This window comes from Sminthopsis crassicaudata, chromosome 5 (assembly GCF_048593235.1).
Source record: "Sminthopsis crassicaudata isolate SCR6 chromosome 5, ASM4859323v1, whole genome shotgun sequence".
NCBI lineage: Eukaryota > Metazoa > Chordata > Mammalia > Dasyuromorphia > Dasyuridae > Sminthopsis > Sminthopsis crassicaudata.
This window is the reverse complement of record NC_133621.1, coordinates 276,753,399-276,769,541: the sequence shown is the minus strand read 5'-3', so window position 1 is coordinate 276,769,541 and position 16,143 is coordinate 276,753,399. Positions and strand designations below refer to the sequence as shown.

The following is a 16,143-nucleotide window of genomic DNA, read 5'->3' as shown; positions in this document are numbered from 1 at the left end:
ATTTTGCTCTAGTTCATAGATTTTCCAGGTTTTTTATTTTCCTGAGACCAATTCTCATAGAACAATAATATTCCATCATAAACACACATCACAGTTTATTGAGACATTCTCCAATTAATTGGCATCCCCTCAATTTCCAATTTTTTTTTTTTTTTTTTTTTTTGTTGTTCCGAAAAGAAAGTTGTCAGATATACTTTTGGTACATATAAGTGATTTACCTTTTTTTTTTTTTTTTTTTCTGAACCCCTTTTGTTATTCATGCTAGAATGAATGTTATTCATTCAAGTAGTGGTGTTGTTGGATCAAAGGACATGCAATAATTTATACCCCTTAGGGCACAGATCAGATCTTTTGATATTTATCAACTGGAGCATGGCTCTTATTTTTTACAAATTTGACTCAGTTTCCTCTATGTTTGACAAATGAGGCCTTATCAAAGAACTTTGCTTCTAAATTCTTTTTACAATTACTATCGCTAACTGTATTTCTCCCCATTTATTCTCTTTCCTTTCATCCTGACCCTCCTCAAAAGTGCTTTATACTGACTATTCCTTCCTCCAATATGCTCTCTCTTTTATCACCATCCCCCACTTCCCACATTCCATTCCCCTCTTATTTTCCTTCAGGATAAGATACGTTTCTAGACCTCTATTGAGTATGTATGTCATTTCCTATTTGATTCAATTCTGAGGAGAGTAATTCACTTTCTCATTCTTTCCTCCTTTTCCCTGAACTATAAGAGCTTTTTCTTGCCTCTTTTTATGGCAGATAATTTGCACCATTCTGCTTTTCCCTTTCCTTTTCTGCCAGTACATTTCTCTCTCTCACCCCTTAATTTCATCATTATTTTTAAAAGTTATTATCCCTTCCTATTCAACTCACATCATGCCCTCTGTCCATATATATTCCTTCTAATTGCCATAATAATGAAAAAGTTCTAATAAGCTACAGGTATCATCCTCCTTTGAAGGAATATAAATAAATATTATTAAGTTCCTTATGACAACACTTTTCTGATTACCTCCTTATGCTTCTCCAAAGTCCTGTATTTAAAAATTAAAATTTTCCATTTAGCTCTTTATCATTATCTTATCATTAATGACTGAAAATCCTATGTTTCATTGAATGATTACCATTTCCTCTGAAGGATTATACTCAGTTTTGTTGGGTAGGTGATTCTTGGTTGCAATCCTAGATGTGTTGCTCTCTGAATATTACAAGCCCTCCAATTCTTTAATGTAGAAGCTGCTAAATCTTGTGTCATCTTGATTGTGGTTTTACTATACTTGAATTGCTTCTTTCTGTATGCTTGCAATATTTTCTCCTTGACCTGAAATTTCTAGAATTTGGGTATAATCTTCCCTGGAGTTTTCATTCTTTCAGGAGGTGATTGATGGATTCTTTGAATTTCTATTTTACTTTCTGGTTCTAGACAGTTTTCCTGGATAATTTTTGAAAGATGATGCCCAAGTTTTTTAGTTTAGCTTAGTTTTGTTTTTTGATCATGACTTTCAGATAGACCAATAAATTTTAATTTCTCTCTTCTGGATCTATTTTTCCAGGCCAGTTGCTTTTCTAATGAGATATTTCATATTTTTTTCTATTTTTTATTTGCTTTATTGTATCTTGATTTCTCATAAAGTCATTAGCTTCCATTTGTTCAATTCTAATTTTTAAGAATTATTTTCCTCAGTATGCTTGTGTACCTCCTTTCCCAGTTGGTCAATTTTTCTTTCTAAGGCATTCTCTTTCTCATTAGTTTTTTTTTTTTTTTGTATTTCTTTTTGTACCACTCTCAATTCTTTTCCTAATTTTCCCTTTATCACTCTTACTTGGTTTTCTTTTTAAATTTATTTTTAAAAACACATTGCTTTATGAATCATATTGGAAAAGAAAAATCAGAGAAAAGAGAAAAACCGTGGGAGAGATAAAAACAGAAAAAAAGTGAACATAGCTTATGTTGGTTTACATTCTATCTCCTTAGTTCCTACTTGGTTTTCAAAGTCACTTTTGAGCTCTTCCATGGTCTGAGCCCATTTTTTCTTAGAGGCTTTGGATGTAGGACCTTTGACTTTCTTATCTTCTTCTGAGTATGTATTTTGATCCTCCTTGTTACCATAATACATTTCAATGGTCAGAAACCTTTTCTGTTGCCTGCTCATTTTCCTAGCCTATAGTTCAGCTTTTAACTCTTTGTTAAAGTAGGGCTCTGTTTTTAGAGTGAAAGGTACATTTTCCCAACTTTCTGGGGTTTTGTGCAGCTGTTTTCAAAGATCCTTGACCACAAGCATTCTTTTCTGCCTTGAACTTGGTAGGTGAGTATTGTAGTATAAAATTGTAGTATAAAATGATGGAGTTGCTGACTGAAGCTAAATTGGGATTGCATGCTGGGATCCCATCTTGGTGCTACAGACCCTCTTTACTGATCTTCCTAGTGCTCCCTGGTGTCCTGGGGCTGAGAAGTCCAGAACCCTTAAACACTAGTGCTGATTCAGAGATGCTGCCTCACTGACACTGGAGTCAGGATTGGGGCTGGGGCTGGACTTCATTGATGCAACCTGCACTGGGATTATGTGCTAGGCTTTCACCCTGGTTCCACAGACTTTTTCTGCTGACATTCCAAGTCTGCTTTTGATGTTGCTTAGCTGAGAGATCTGGAAGCCACTAGTACTGCCGCTGATTCAGAGATCTGGATGGGGTCAGATCTCAGAAGGGGCTGGGGCTGGGTCCAGAGCTGTGCTGGTGCACTCTGCACTAGGAGTGCATGCTGGACTCCCAACCTGGTGTCCCAGACCTTTTCTGATGACCTTCTAAGTTGCCTTCAGCTGGAAAATGTTTTATTCTGTCTTTTTAGGTATTCCGATGCTCTAAAATTTGTTTAAAGGAATTTGGAGCTGTTTGGGGGAAAGGTTGGGTGAGTTCCTGTTTTTATTTTGCTATCTTTGCTCCACCCTACCCCTTTTCAGGATATTTTTAAAAGTAAAATAGATTTGATGTATTACCATAAAATTAGTGATCTAAATACCTCACACAAATATAGAATTTGAGTTTGAGATCACTTATATTGATTATTTTTAGGGTGATTTGCCATCAGTCTATATGATTTTTCCTTTTTTTTTTTTTTTTTTTTTCTTCTTTTTTGGGTAAAACATGTACAATAGTTTCTAACATATTTTCACATTTGTCATGTTATACAAGAAAAGTCAGAACAAAAGGGGAAAACTCAAGAAAAGAAAAGCAAGCAAACAAACAAACAAAAAAGGGTGAAAATACTATGCTTCCACTCACATTCAGTTTCTATAGTTCTCGCTCTGATGTGGATGCCATTTTCCATCCCCATTGTATTGGGATTGTCTTAAGTCACTGAATTCTTGAGAATAGCCAAGAATATTCATAGTCACAGTTAATCAACCCATAATTTTGTTGTTACTGTATGCAATGTTCTCTTGATTCTGCTCATTTCACTAAGCGTCCTTTATGTAGGTCTTTTCCAATTTTTCTGAAATCAGCCTGCTGTCAGGATTTTTTGACCTCTAATTCTTGGGAGAGTGAATAGTTCAAAAGATACCAACAATATTTCAGCCTTTGCTGAGCTTGTGTCATTAGGCCCAAATTTTCTTGGTGTCTTTAGTGCCCAAGAACTCCAGCAATTCAGCAGCAGCAAAAAGAAAGATATCTAGGGACATCCAACCCCCACAGCCATTGTGCTGTCATAAAGTCCTATCTGTTGTTTCCTCAGAAACACAACAAGAAGAAATTCTGATTTTCACATTTTACTTAATGAAAGTCTTCACCTAACCCTTTGCCTGCATATTAACTTCTTTGAAAATGCCATTTCTATGTTTATATCTTACGACAATATTAAATGTTGTTGAAAAGTGAATGATTATAAAACCTTGAGTGCTTCATAGATAGAAAGTGCTTCATTACTATTTATTAAATTAAATTAAAATTTAAAAGGCAGAGAATAAATATCTCTGGATTCTCTTTCAGTCTCTTTCTTTTTTGTTCTCTTTCTCTCTCTCTTTATATTCTCTATAATGTCTTTATAATTACCTTCTTCTTCATATTATTATAAACTATGTACTTTGCCAAAGATTCCTAACTTGAAATAAAAAATGAGATGCATTTTGAGACATGTCCAATGTGGGGATTTCCTTTGCTTAACCATGAATACAGATTATATATATATATATATATATATATATTGCTTAACCATGAATACAGATTATATATATATAATCTGTATTCATGGTTAAGCAAAGGAAATCCTAATGTATATATATATATACATTTTTTTAAAGAAAGGTTTTCTTTTTTCTCAAGGAAGTGGAAGAGAGAAAAACAAATGATTGTTAATTTACCAAAAAAAAACAAAAAAAAACACCAAAAATAACAGTAAGAACTTTGCTGTATTTCATACAAGTAATGATTCCCCTATCCTAGACAGTAATCAGAAGATCTTTTAAAGCCAGTGGATATAAGATTGTTGGGATGACTAACTTCCACTGAATAAACAGACAATTTTTGATTGAGACAGGAAGAAGTATAATATATAAGTAATTTAAAGTATGTGGACCTTTGGGAATGTTTCTAGATCTACAGACCTGGAAATCTATTTTTAATGATTTCTTGTAGAAGGAAAGAAGAGTATAATTTAATAGATGTGCAGTTGTTTCAGCCAGTTTCAGTCACTCTTTGTGATCCTGTTTTGGGGCTTTCTTGGAAGATACTGGTGTGGTTTGCCATTTCCTTCTTCAGGTCATTAATAGATGAGAAACTGGCCCAAACAGGGTTAAGTCACTTACCCAGTATCATAAATTAGTAAGTGTCTGAAGCCAAACATGAAATCAGGAAGATGAGTCTTCATGATTCCAACCCCACTGCACCTACTTACTAGCTTCCATTTAAAAGGAGAAAGACTGATTAAATTATGGTTTATAAAATGCAATAGATTATTACTGTGCTTTAAGAAATTTAGGATTTCAATGAAGCCTGTTAATAATTGCATGAATTGTATACATATATTGTATTAAATTTATACTTTAATATATTTAACATGTATTGGTCAACCTGCCATCTGGGGGTGAAGAAGGGGGAAAATTGGAACAAAAGGTTTGGCAATTGTCAATGCTGTAAAATTACCCATGCATATAGCTGGTAAATAAGAACTATCATTAATAAAAAAAAAGAATTGTATGAATTGCAGCATATTAGAATGAGGAAAGTAATTTACACAATAATATTGTAAAGAATAGAATAATTTTGAAAGGCAATAAGAACTCTGACCAATGTAATGACCATCCATGATTTCAAAGTACCCAAGCTACAGCAGAGTAATGGTTTCAAGGAGATAAATGAAACATATTTTTGAACCCAACAAATGTATTGATTTGTTTTGTTTAACTATTCAAATTCAGAATAATCTGCATTTATTTATTTTTAGTTTTGGAGAATATTTGGGGACAAAGCCGTTTAAAAGAAAGTGATTCAATGTAAATGAAAGCAAAAACAACTTCTTTAAATTTAGACGATCATTCTCAATAATCTCAGTCTCCAAATTAGATTTCATAATGAACTTTGTAGCTGTCACTCTATGATCATTCTACTGTGTGACCATAACCACAAACATGGAATTTAACACATCTGAAGCATAGTTTTTAATACATCTGTAAATGTGGTATCTGGAATTCTATCCTTTGAGATTTACTTATCTTGATCATTAGATACAATCACTATCAGATAGGCCCTGTTCAAAGGCAAACTTCTGGAATGGGCAACCCATCAAACTTTAGTTTAAATTAGATTACCAAATTATCCAGACAAACCCTCGAGAAAATAAAATAAAGGGAAATTAACTTTTGCTAACAAAGTAAAGTAGTTTAAAGGGTCAAGGAAGATCATAATCTTATAAAGAATTAAGTGGGACCCTGAGGATTTTGTTGGGATGGAAATGAGAGCTGGAAAAGGAGGAGATGGCAAAGAAAAGGAATTTCTTTTTCATTCATTAGAACTTGACCTTGACTTTATCAGGCCCATCCTATGGCACTTCTGTGCGGAAAAAAAAAATTTGGTTATGGTAAAGGACATAGGTGGTGGACATTTACCAGATCTGGACATAGAATTCTGATCTTCAAATGTCACATCACCTTTGTGAAGAAAACCACTTGGCCTCTCAGGAAACAGAAGAATCCTTTTCAAGTTCTGGCATTCTTCATCCTGCTAATAAGCAATTGTCACTTAAATCAATTGCTTAGTTAATGAAAAAGGGTAGCCTTGAAATGAACTCTGACAAGACACAGAATCCAGTTATCCTGCTAACTGATGAGTTGTCAATTGAAATTACAGTGCAGACATTTTTTAATAGTGGATAGGGTATGTGATTTGAATTTAAATGGTTCACATTTCTATATGGCAGCCAACATTTCTGGGAAGATGTCTCTGACATTCCAGAGTAGCATTAGTTTGAATGATTTGGATAAAGGATTAGCCTAAGAGACCTTGAGTTTCCAAATTGTTCACTTTCATAATAATCTTTTGGAGGCCTGGATTCCAACTCCATGTTCGGTCTATAAGACTTGAACAAATAACTCAGTCACAGGCACATTAATAACCTCACAGCAGCCACAAAACGGGTGTCACTGCATAAAGGTCCCTACTTTCCAAAGTCACATAAATATTGCAAAATGGAAATAAAGTAATGCAAATAATAATAAATAACAATTTTGATATTTTAGAAAAGTTCTTTGCATACTCAAGTGATGATCAACATGCATACATATATATAATATATATATTTATGTCTGTTTATCTGTCTTTCTGTGTGTCTATCTATCTATCCTTGTGTCTGTATGTTTATCTATCTCTCTAATATATTTATGTATCTTTGTCTATTTTTTGGTCTATTTGTCTGTGTTTTTGTATGTTTATCTATCTATGTATCTATATGTTTATCTATCTACCTGTGTCTGTATGTTTATCTATTTATCAATCATTAATTCTAATTGATAAATATCAAGAACCTAAATGTGGTTTTAAATATAGGATTCTTATTACTTAATAAATATTTGACAGTGTCTTCTCCTCTCTCCAGCCTGAGAGTATGAGAACTACATATGAAACCCATTCCATTATTCGTCCATATGGCAGCTTTCATCTGGTTTATTTCTGACCTTGGCTGATATTCTTTTTGTTTTTGTCTTCAATTTATTTTATTTTTATTTTTTTATTAAAACTTTTTTTCCAAAGATATTCATGGACTATTTTTCAATATTGACCCTTGCAAAACCTTATGTTCCAATTTTCCCCCTTCCTCCCACCCTTTCCCCTAGACTGCAAGCAATTCAATATATGCTAAACATGGTAAAAATATATGTTAAATCCAATATATGGATACATATTTATCAAATCAAAAAGAAAAAATGAGAAAGAAAATAAAATGCAAGCAAAGAACAACAAAAAGTGAAATTGCTGTGTTGTGGTCTACTCAGTTCCCACAGTCCTCTCTCTGGGTGTAGATGACTCTTTTCATCACAAGATCATTGGAACTGGCATCAATCATTTAATTGTTGTGGTTCACATTTTCTTAGGGAACATGATGATTCTTTGACCTTGGGGAGTCATTATATTGTTGCAAAACTTGGTATGGACACTCTATCAGTTGATCCCACTGCAAGTCAGAATGCTTAAGCTCAAGTTGTCCAGAATCAGCATCCCAGTGATTAGGATTACTGGAAATGGACATCATGTCTGGCTAGTTCTCCTTGTGAAAGATAGGTAAGAGAGGAGAAAAGGAGGGAGAGAAAGAGGAGGGAAAGACAGAAAGACAGAGACAAAGACAGACAAAGAGACAGAGAGACAGATACAGAGACAAAGAAATGAGGGAGGTAGGCAGGGAGAGGAAAAAGGAAAAAATGGAAAGGGAGAGGGACAGAGACATACAGCAGAATCAGAGATAAAGACATGTAGATAACTATAGAGCTATAGTCAGGTTGACTTAATGATGAATAAATAAAGAGATGAATGGATAGAAAGGTAGATAGATAATAGATTGATGAGCAGTCTGAGGTAAATAAAGATGAATAGAGAATAAGATAACAGATGAGACACAGAGATAGGCAGAAATAGAAATAGAGAGACAACTATAGATATATGAAAAAAATAAGTAAAGAGATAAATAACAACATAATTTGAACCCTCTATTTTTTTTTTTTTTAATGATTGTTAGAGTCATCTGTGGAGCCAGAAAGATCTGTGTTCAATCTTCATCTTTAATGCACTCTGGTTGTGTGATCCTGGATTTAATCTCCTGATAGTTCAGGGAACCATCTAAGAAGATGTGTTGAGAAGGGCTATGGAGCTACACATGCCTCTTATTGCAACATTCTAAATTACAAAATATTTGATTCTCCAGAACTAGCTTTGCCCAGAGACATAGATGGCAAATATCTAGCAACAAATGACTGGTTCAATTTCAGAGATATCAACAATTCCCTAGTTTTCAAATAAAATAATCTTTGTAAAACACTTTACAAAACTTGAAGTACTGGCTCTGGCCAACAAGATACCTAGAAACTTTGTCCTACTTTTCTTGGATTACTGACCTCTCTAACTTCCTTTAAGGCTCAACTAAAATCCTACCTTCTACAAGAAAGCTTTCTTCAATCCTTTTTATTCCAGTACCTTCTTTCTGTTAATTACCTTTTATTTTACTTATGTAGACCTCCTTTGTTTATATTTGTTTGAAACTTGCCTTTCCTATTAAATTGAATTAAATTTCTAATTAAATTTTTGGGGTATCCCTGGCACTTAGTATGGTGCCTGATAAAAAGCAGGAACTTAATAATTGTTAATTATTTATAATTATTATTATAATTATTATCCTTATCATTACTATTATCTCTATAATGCTGTTTTATGTATAGAAACACCTTTTAGTACACCTTTAGAGTTGGACATGCCTTCCACACATGACCACCCTGTGAGTGCTCTCCATATCTCCTTGAAGATCCACAAAAGAGGGTCCACCCAAAGTGCTTGGGGGCCTTACTCATATTTTCTGGAAATCACATGGACATCAAATGGATACCAAATGTTTATCCTTGCTTGTGACAAACCCATCAGATTTACTCCACCCTTCCCCTCCCAGCCATCCTGTTCTCTGATGGCTGGATTTGGACTGAAATTGCATAATGTTAGGATTCTAATTCCATTATTTGCTGTGTGTTTGGCCTCCATTTGTCTTACTTTTTTTCCTTTTTACAATGAAGGTTTTTGTCTATATGGTCCTCAAGATCTTTCACAGGTTTATTATATATTGTTGCTAATTTTCATTCATTTTTTGAATCTATTTTTTGTTAGTGAGAAAGCTTATAGTAATATGTTGCAAAAGAAGGAAATGTGGGGGTTCAGGGATGGGCATATAACTTTAAAGTTGAGATGCTAAAATTTTCACTCAGTCTTCAATTGTGTCTTAGATCAATGAAAGTCCGTTCCTTTCTAGGTCCTTATAGAATATATTGGTCACAAGAAATACTTTTACATCAGTAACCCAGATACACAGAAGGGTGCAGAAAATAATTCGAGAAAAGTTAGAATAGAAATGTTCTGCTACTTTGTTTTGGGTGTCAGTGTGGGATTTACACAGAAAGTTAGGAGGAGGAAATATAAATATAAAATGTTAGAAAACACACCACCCCCACCCCATCTCCCTAGCAGAGTTTAATTCTACTATGTTCAGCAGATTATAGAGCCCCTCCCCTCTGTCTTTCTCTATCTCTCTGTCTCCATCTTTATCTCTGTCTCTGTCTCTTTCATGGTGGTGGTGGAGAATGTCATAGAGGAAAAGAGGGATGTATTCTCTCATGTTTCAAAGAAATTTACTTCAGGTTTGCACCTGGTCACAGCCTAGGGGCAGGCAGAAAGATGCAAGTCAAAACAGAGAGACATGAACTTTTCAAACTTTAAAGAGAAAACTCAAAGCATTTGGAACCAGGGTGTTGTTACTAATGTTTTTAGAGCTTTTCAGGGGCTAAGTAAATATCTTCTTGGAGATTTGGATTCTTTTCTCCCCTTTCTGATGTTTGTAAAGTGCCTGGATATCCGTATTTAAGTCTGAGCAAAGTTCTGGATTCATTTAAAAAAAATAATAACTACATTCTCCTTAAACCCACCTCCCCAGGCACTGAGTAACATGTGATCAACTTCTAGTATATGTATGTTCTGCAACAATCCTGGTGTTCACGTTAGATGATTTTTTTTTTTTTAAACAACGATGACGTTAGATCTATTGTGCTTTTTTTACATTGGGGAGGCAAGGGCTAGAGGGAAGAGGGGGGATGCTGTGTTGGTTTAAAGGAAACATTTCTGGTCATAAATGTCAGAATAATTTGAGGAATGAAAATAATAAGTGACAGGCTTTTCATATAAAACTCTGGCTTTCTTCCAAGATCCTTTAGGTAACTTTTCAAAATATATAAAAATGTCCCCATAGCATTCAAAACGTGGTACTTGAGTTTCTTTTAAAAAAAACAAAACAAAATTTTAAAAAATGGCAAAGGAAGGCAAGAGAAAATTGAGTATTTTTTAAACTGAAGGTTACTCACATATTTGATGCAGAACACATTTAGGATAACTGGTTGCTCAGTTTCCAGTTATTGTGAATAAGGTTGGGGGGAGTCGTCCTTTCAGACTGATAAATGTTACTTATAAACCAGGAGAGAAGGAAAAGAAGGAAGGAGGGAGGATAGCAAATCCTTCATTTAAAATCTTTTTTTAAAAGGAAATGAATCTACTAAGTAAGATGAATCACAACTCAAGTTGCTCAGCTTTTCAGCACAAGCAGTTCGAGATGCTAAACAGATGAAAAAGAAATAAAGCAAATGAAAAAAAAAAAAAAAAAAAAGAAAAACCCGATAAAGTTTCTGGCTACAATACAGGAGACATATCATTACCATATGATCTAATGTGGGTGTCAGCCTGGATTGTGTTCATTGAGGGAAACCTTTTTTTTTTTTTTCTCCCCCCCCTCCTGACTGGGCTATGGAGTAGAAAGAAGCAAGAAGGTTTTCCACCAAGTGACAGTCACAGAGCAGTAACCTGCCCCCCTCCTCCTCCTTTTCCTCCTCCTCTCCACACCTGCAAACTTTTTTTTTTCCCCTGCCTGGGTTGAATATTTAGTGTAATTACATCTCAGCTTTTGAGGGCTCCTGTGGCAAAGCCCTGGATGAAAAGGTATGGTTTTCAGTAATTGTCCCGCACGCTGTTGCAGACTAATAAACCTTCGGTCGGTCGGGAGCTGAAGGGATGAGCTGGGGGAGGGATGGGGAATTAGAAGTAGGAAAGTTGGAACCAGGTTTAAAGCTACATTTTCTTACTTGTTTGAGAGCAGAAGTTGGGGAAGACATTTTTAAGAGCTTGAATACTTTATCTTGTTATTTGTATGTGTTTTACTTTTTTTTTTTTTTTAATTTGCTTCTGGAATGGATGTTTCTAAACAGAGATGACTTTTTTCTTACAATGAATATCTGCCTTTCTGCATGAATATTGGTAATGAAACGTTTTGACTCTTTCATTCATGTTTACAGGGAAATGTTCTGAATTATGCCAAGTGTAGGAGGTTTATGAATTCAGGCTTCTTTTGGTTGTTATTGATTTCTTTTTCTCTTAATTCTAGCAGACTTTTAGCACTTCTTAAGCCTTGGAATAAAGTTATCTCTGAGGGGAGGGGGTGTATTTTTTAAAGATTTAATGTATAGATCTGAAACCTTATAAACAAAAGGCAGATCATTAGTAAAGGAGATTGGTTCTGGGGGAAAGAAGGAAATGTTGACAGAATGTGCCTTTGGACTTTTTAATATCTACAATTTACATGGCTGGAAATGGGATTCTAGGGACAAGATAGGCAATGATACTTAATAGTTTAAATGGGAATGTGGCTATTTTATAAGACAAATTCAGTATGAAATCAAAGTGTATATTTTATTTTAAACTAACCATCATTTTTTAGAGATGGTAACATGATTAAACCCAGCAAAGTGAGATTCCAGGGCTATGGATGCCTGTGGATAATTATTTTGAACTAAATCATAGCCAAGAGACTTCTATAGCTAACCTACTTATGGATAACTGTTTTTGCTTTGATTGTTTTACTTTATTTCTGATCCTGTAAATTGGTCTGTGTCTGAAGGATTTTGTTTCCTTTCCCCAACTCCCCCTCCCCTTCTCTCCATGTGTTTATTGTTTCACTTATCTTCTGGGTATTAAGTTCTCTGGCCAAGCCCACTTTGATATTGATACCATAGGCATAAATGACATCACAGAAACCTCAGATAGAACAGCATTTCTGGAGTAACTTTGACAACGAGGAGTTCTTCCTAATTTAATCAATTAAACTGATTTCTAACTGAAAAGTAAATTCACTGAAAATCAGTGAAAAAGAAAAATACTGCTAAAATTTTTCTATTTCTGTGGACATTGCCTGTTTAATTGACAGGCCAAACAAGAGGTATAAGATTAGATAAATCATTTCGAAATACTTCTTAGAATATTTTCAGGATGCTTAAATAGACATGGCTCTCCTTAAATGCATCAAGAACAAATGAAGTTGCTCATAGTGCCTTTATTTTTCATATTAGTGGTAAGCCTACGTGAATGAAACATAAACACATAGGCTGTGATTTTTTTCTAATTGTATTTTTTCCTCTCAGTTATACCATCCAAGACCCATAGAGCATATGGGATTCTTAACAGATTAAGTAGTGACTGGGAATCTGTAATATCTAATGGCATGATGATTTATTGTTCCAAGATGCTGTTGCTATAAGTAATCAAATACCACTAGTAAAAGAAAGAATTTTAGTAAGGGATTTGATGCCATTTCTAGTAATTCTAACATCTCTATTTCAACCCACATACTGTATCTTGAATTCATAGCAGTTTAAATTCAATAAGCCTTTATGAAGCTATATGCTAGGCACAAATGTAAACTATTTAGAAGGGACCATCTGAGGCATTGAAGAAAGTAAATAAAAGGTACATCAAAAACAAAAATGAAGATAAAATATTAAATTATGGGGAAATGGGCAGAAAAATACATTAGAGTAACAAAAAAGTCTCCTTTTTTGGTTCCATAAACTTAGATCATAAGATTATAGTTGGAAAGGACCTCTAGGGTGCTCCATTCCAACACCCCTGTTTTACATGTGATCAAATTTAAGGAGGCAAGAGAGATTCAATGACTTGTCCAAGGTATCAGAAGTAGTAAATTGGAGTCAACACTGAGGTCCTTCGAGTCTAAATCTCTTGTTGTATCCACTGCTCCATATTGCTTATGAGGAAGGTAAACACTGATATCTGTCTCTGAAACAAATGAATAGAATACATAAAATTTATCATATACCATTTAATATTTATCATAATACATAATATTGTACATGTAATTTAAAAATAAATATTGTTAGATGACATGTATCCCAGCTACAAATGTAGTTTATTAAAACTGCATGTTCTTAGTTTAAATTTCCTTCCAAAGTTATGAGGAATTAAAATATGCAAACCCAGCAAACTTGTGGTAAACCTAAGCTCTGAGTTCTAATGTGCATCAGACTGAAAATCACTCCCTATAATTTTGTCCTAGAGAAGGTTGCCAAACAATGGAGTAGATTTTTAAAGGCAATATTATAACTTAAGAGAGGGAAAAGACCTTAAAAAGGATGGATATTAATATGGAATTCATTAATAATAGTTTAAACAAGCACCTGAATTTGTAGTTTGAAAAAAGAATAGTAATGGATATTTACTATTTGTCTATTACATTAGAAATATAACAAATTTAAACAAATAATCAGTATAAGAAATTAAAATAGACTTGTGCCTTTTCCATTGACTTTAAGGTAAAGATTTCCAGACGACCAAAAATATTAGGAAATCAATAGATTTAGCATAGAAAGAAAGTCATTGAACAATCCATTCAAAGTAACTCCAGCTCAAGGTAATGATTTCCAATCTTTAATGAAAACCTTGCAATGTAAACTAAGAAACAGATGAGAAAAACAACTGTTTTCTAATAACTGTCACCAGTTCTTAGAACATTTGGGGGAGGTTTCAGTTGTTCTACTTGAAAGCTTAAACTTTAAAAATAAATATTGTTTAATTTATAAATTTATATTACAAAATTGGCTGGCTAAGTCTGTAAATAATTTCATCAAGCCAGTAAGATCAATTACATTTGGGGAAAAACAAATCACCTGTATTTCAGCTCTTCCGTTTTTACAATAGTTAAGACAACAAGTTAATAATACAATAATTAAGTTATATATTAAGTACAGAGGTGAAATTGTTCATATGCAATATTAGCTAAGAATGTACCTGGTGTATGACTGGGTCCAAGTTCATAGTAAGTTTTGAATTATTTTTGAACTTGAACAATTGCTAAACTAATCACTCAATTAACTTACCAGGGAATGGATCAGTTTTTTTTTTTTTTTTTTTTTTTTTTTTTTTTTTTGTTGTTGTTGTTGTTGTTGTTTTTGTTTTTAAGACAAAAAAGGAAGAAAATACTCAGAAAAACAAATATATTTTTATTTTATTGAAAAAAATATACTTCGCTTGGAAATTAAATATTGAGAAAAGAAGCAAATGAAAGGGTTAATCTTAGAGATTCACTTCATTGTATGGATGAAGAAATGAACCACCAAGAACTGTGTACAAGGTCATAGAGAGCAGATACAGTATGAAAATTTGGATTCTCTAACTTGAAATCTGCTTTTTTTTGCACACTGATCATCTTGTAGATTTGTTTTTAGTGGATATAAAATAGCTTAGTATAATTTATAGATTTATTTATGATCTCTGTTGCCTGTCTTTCTGTCTCTGACTGTCTGACTGTCTCTGTGTCTCTGTGTCTCTTAGTCTTTGTCTCTCTGTCTCTCCCTATCCTATTTTTCTATTTCCCATCTTCATTATCTATCCCTTCTATGTATTCTGTCCTATCTACATTTATGTATATAGGCTATCAATCTAATAATAATTGATATAATTTAATGAATGAATCAATCAATGAATGTATCTAATCTAATCGTTCATCAGTTACTAAGCACTAGCTTTTAAATTTAATTCATGGTCAATTGAATTAAAATAGTAAAATGACAAGTGGATTGAATCTTGGATTTTTTAAATATGTGCCTGAATCTGTTGTTTGTAAGTCACACAAAACTCTCTGAATCTCTGCATCATGTGGGTTAGGCAAAATAATGTTGAATTTGGAATCAAAACACATAGATTCAAATCCTGGCTCCAATTCTTACTAATCACAGAATTTTTAGGTAAGGTACTTAACCCTCCCTTGTATGAGTTTGCTTCTGTATAACAAAAATGAGCAGATTAGACTAAATTATTCTGATGAAATATCCATTTTTCAGATTTCTTTCCATTTCAGTTTTTTGTGATTCTATGACTTCAGTATGAATTATATATCAGAACTCTCCTCCCCATCCATTATATGATTTAGGCTTCTTCATATTTTAATGATAAAATTATTACTTTCACTGTTGAATGTTACTCAAATTATTGCCTTCCTAAAGAACAAAGTCTCTATCAAAGAAGGAAACAAAACATTTCTGAAACATTAACTTGGTATGACAGTCTATGTGATGTTCTATCTCTGCAAAGATAGAAAAGGAGGTTCATTTTCTGAATTCTTCTTTGGGACCAGTCTTGGCAATTATAATTACATGGTGCTTAGTTTAATTGTATTTATTTTTTGTCATTGTTTTATTCTGATGGTGAAATTTATTATGCATCTTTTTTCCTGAGTTTGGTTTCTTATCACTGCATCAGTTTATATAAATCTTCCCATGATTTTCTAAATTCATTATGCTTATCATTTTGCACAATAATATCCCATGATCTTCATATATTGCAAATTTGTTCTATTGTCCAATCAGTAGCCAATTATTTTATTTACATTTCTTTTATATGGTATTGAATCTTTCACATGTGACCAACTTGAAAATGGCAGAAAATGAACATTTCTACATTTAAAACTGACAACATTCATTCACTCAAATGTGGAGTTGAGTTACAGGTTCTATCTCTTAGATAAATGTACTGAGAAATTCTATTTGGAGTTACAACAGACTGCCC

The 16,143-nt window shown here is 33.5% G+C and overlaps 1 protein-coding gene across 10 annotated transcripts in view; it reads left to right on the top strand.

Annotated features, from left to right (window-relative positions):
* The window catches only part of DCN (decorin), a 114,492-nt gene that overhangs the window by 55,319 nt on the left and 43,030 nt on the right, over positions 1–16,143 (top strand). For 2 of the 10 annotated variants that reach the window (XR_012482759.1, XR_012482760.1), the window contains exon 1: positions 10,833–11,232. The exons of 1 other annotated variant lie outside the window; for it this stretch is intronic. The gene's annotated coding sequence lies outside the window, so the exon portion shown is untranslated. Of the gene's footprint in view, positions 1–2,121; positions 2,316–2,854; positions 2,915–10,714; positions 11,548–16,143 lie in introns of those variants that run through there. 7 more of the 10 variants (XM_074271149.1, XM_074271150.1, XM_074271148.1 and 4 more) reach the window with 7 other exon arrangements.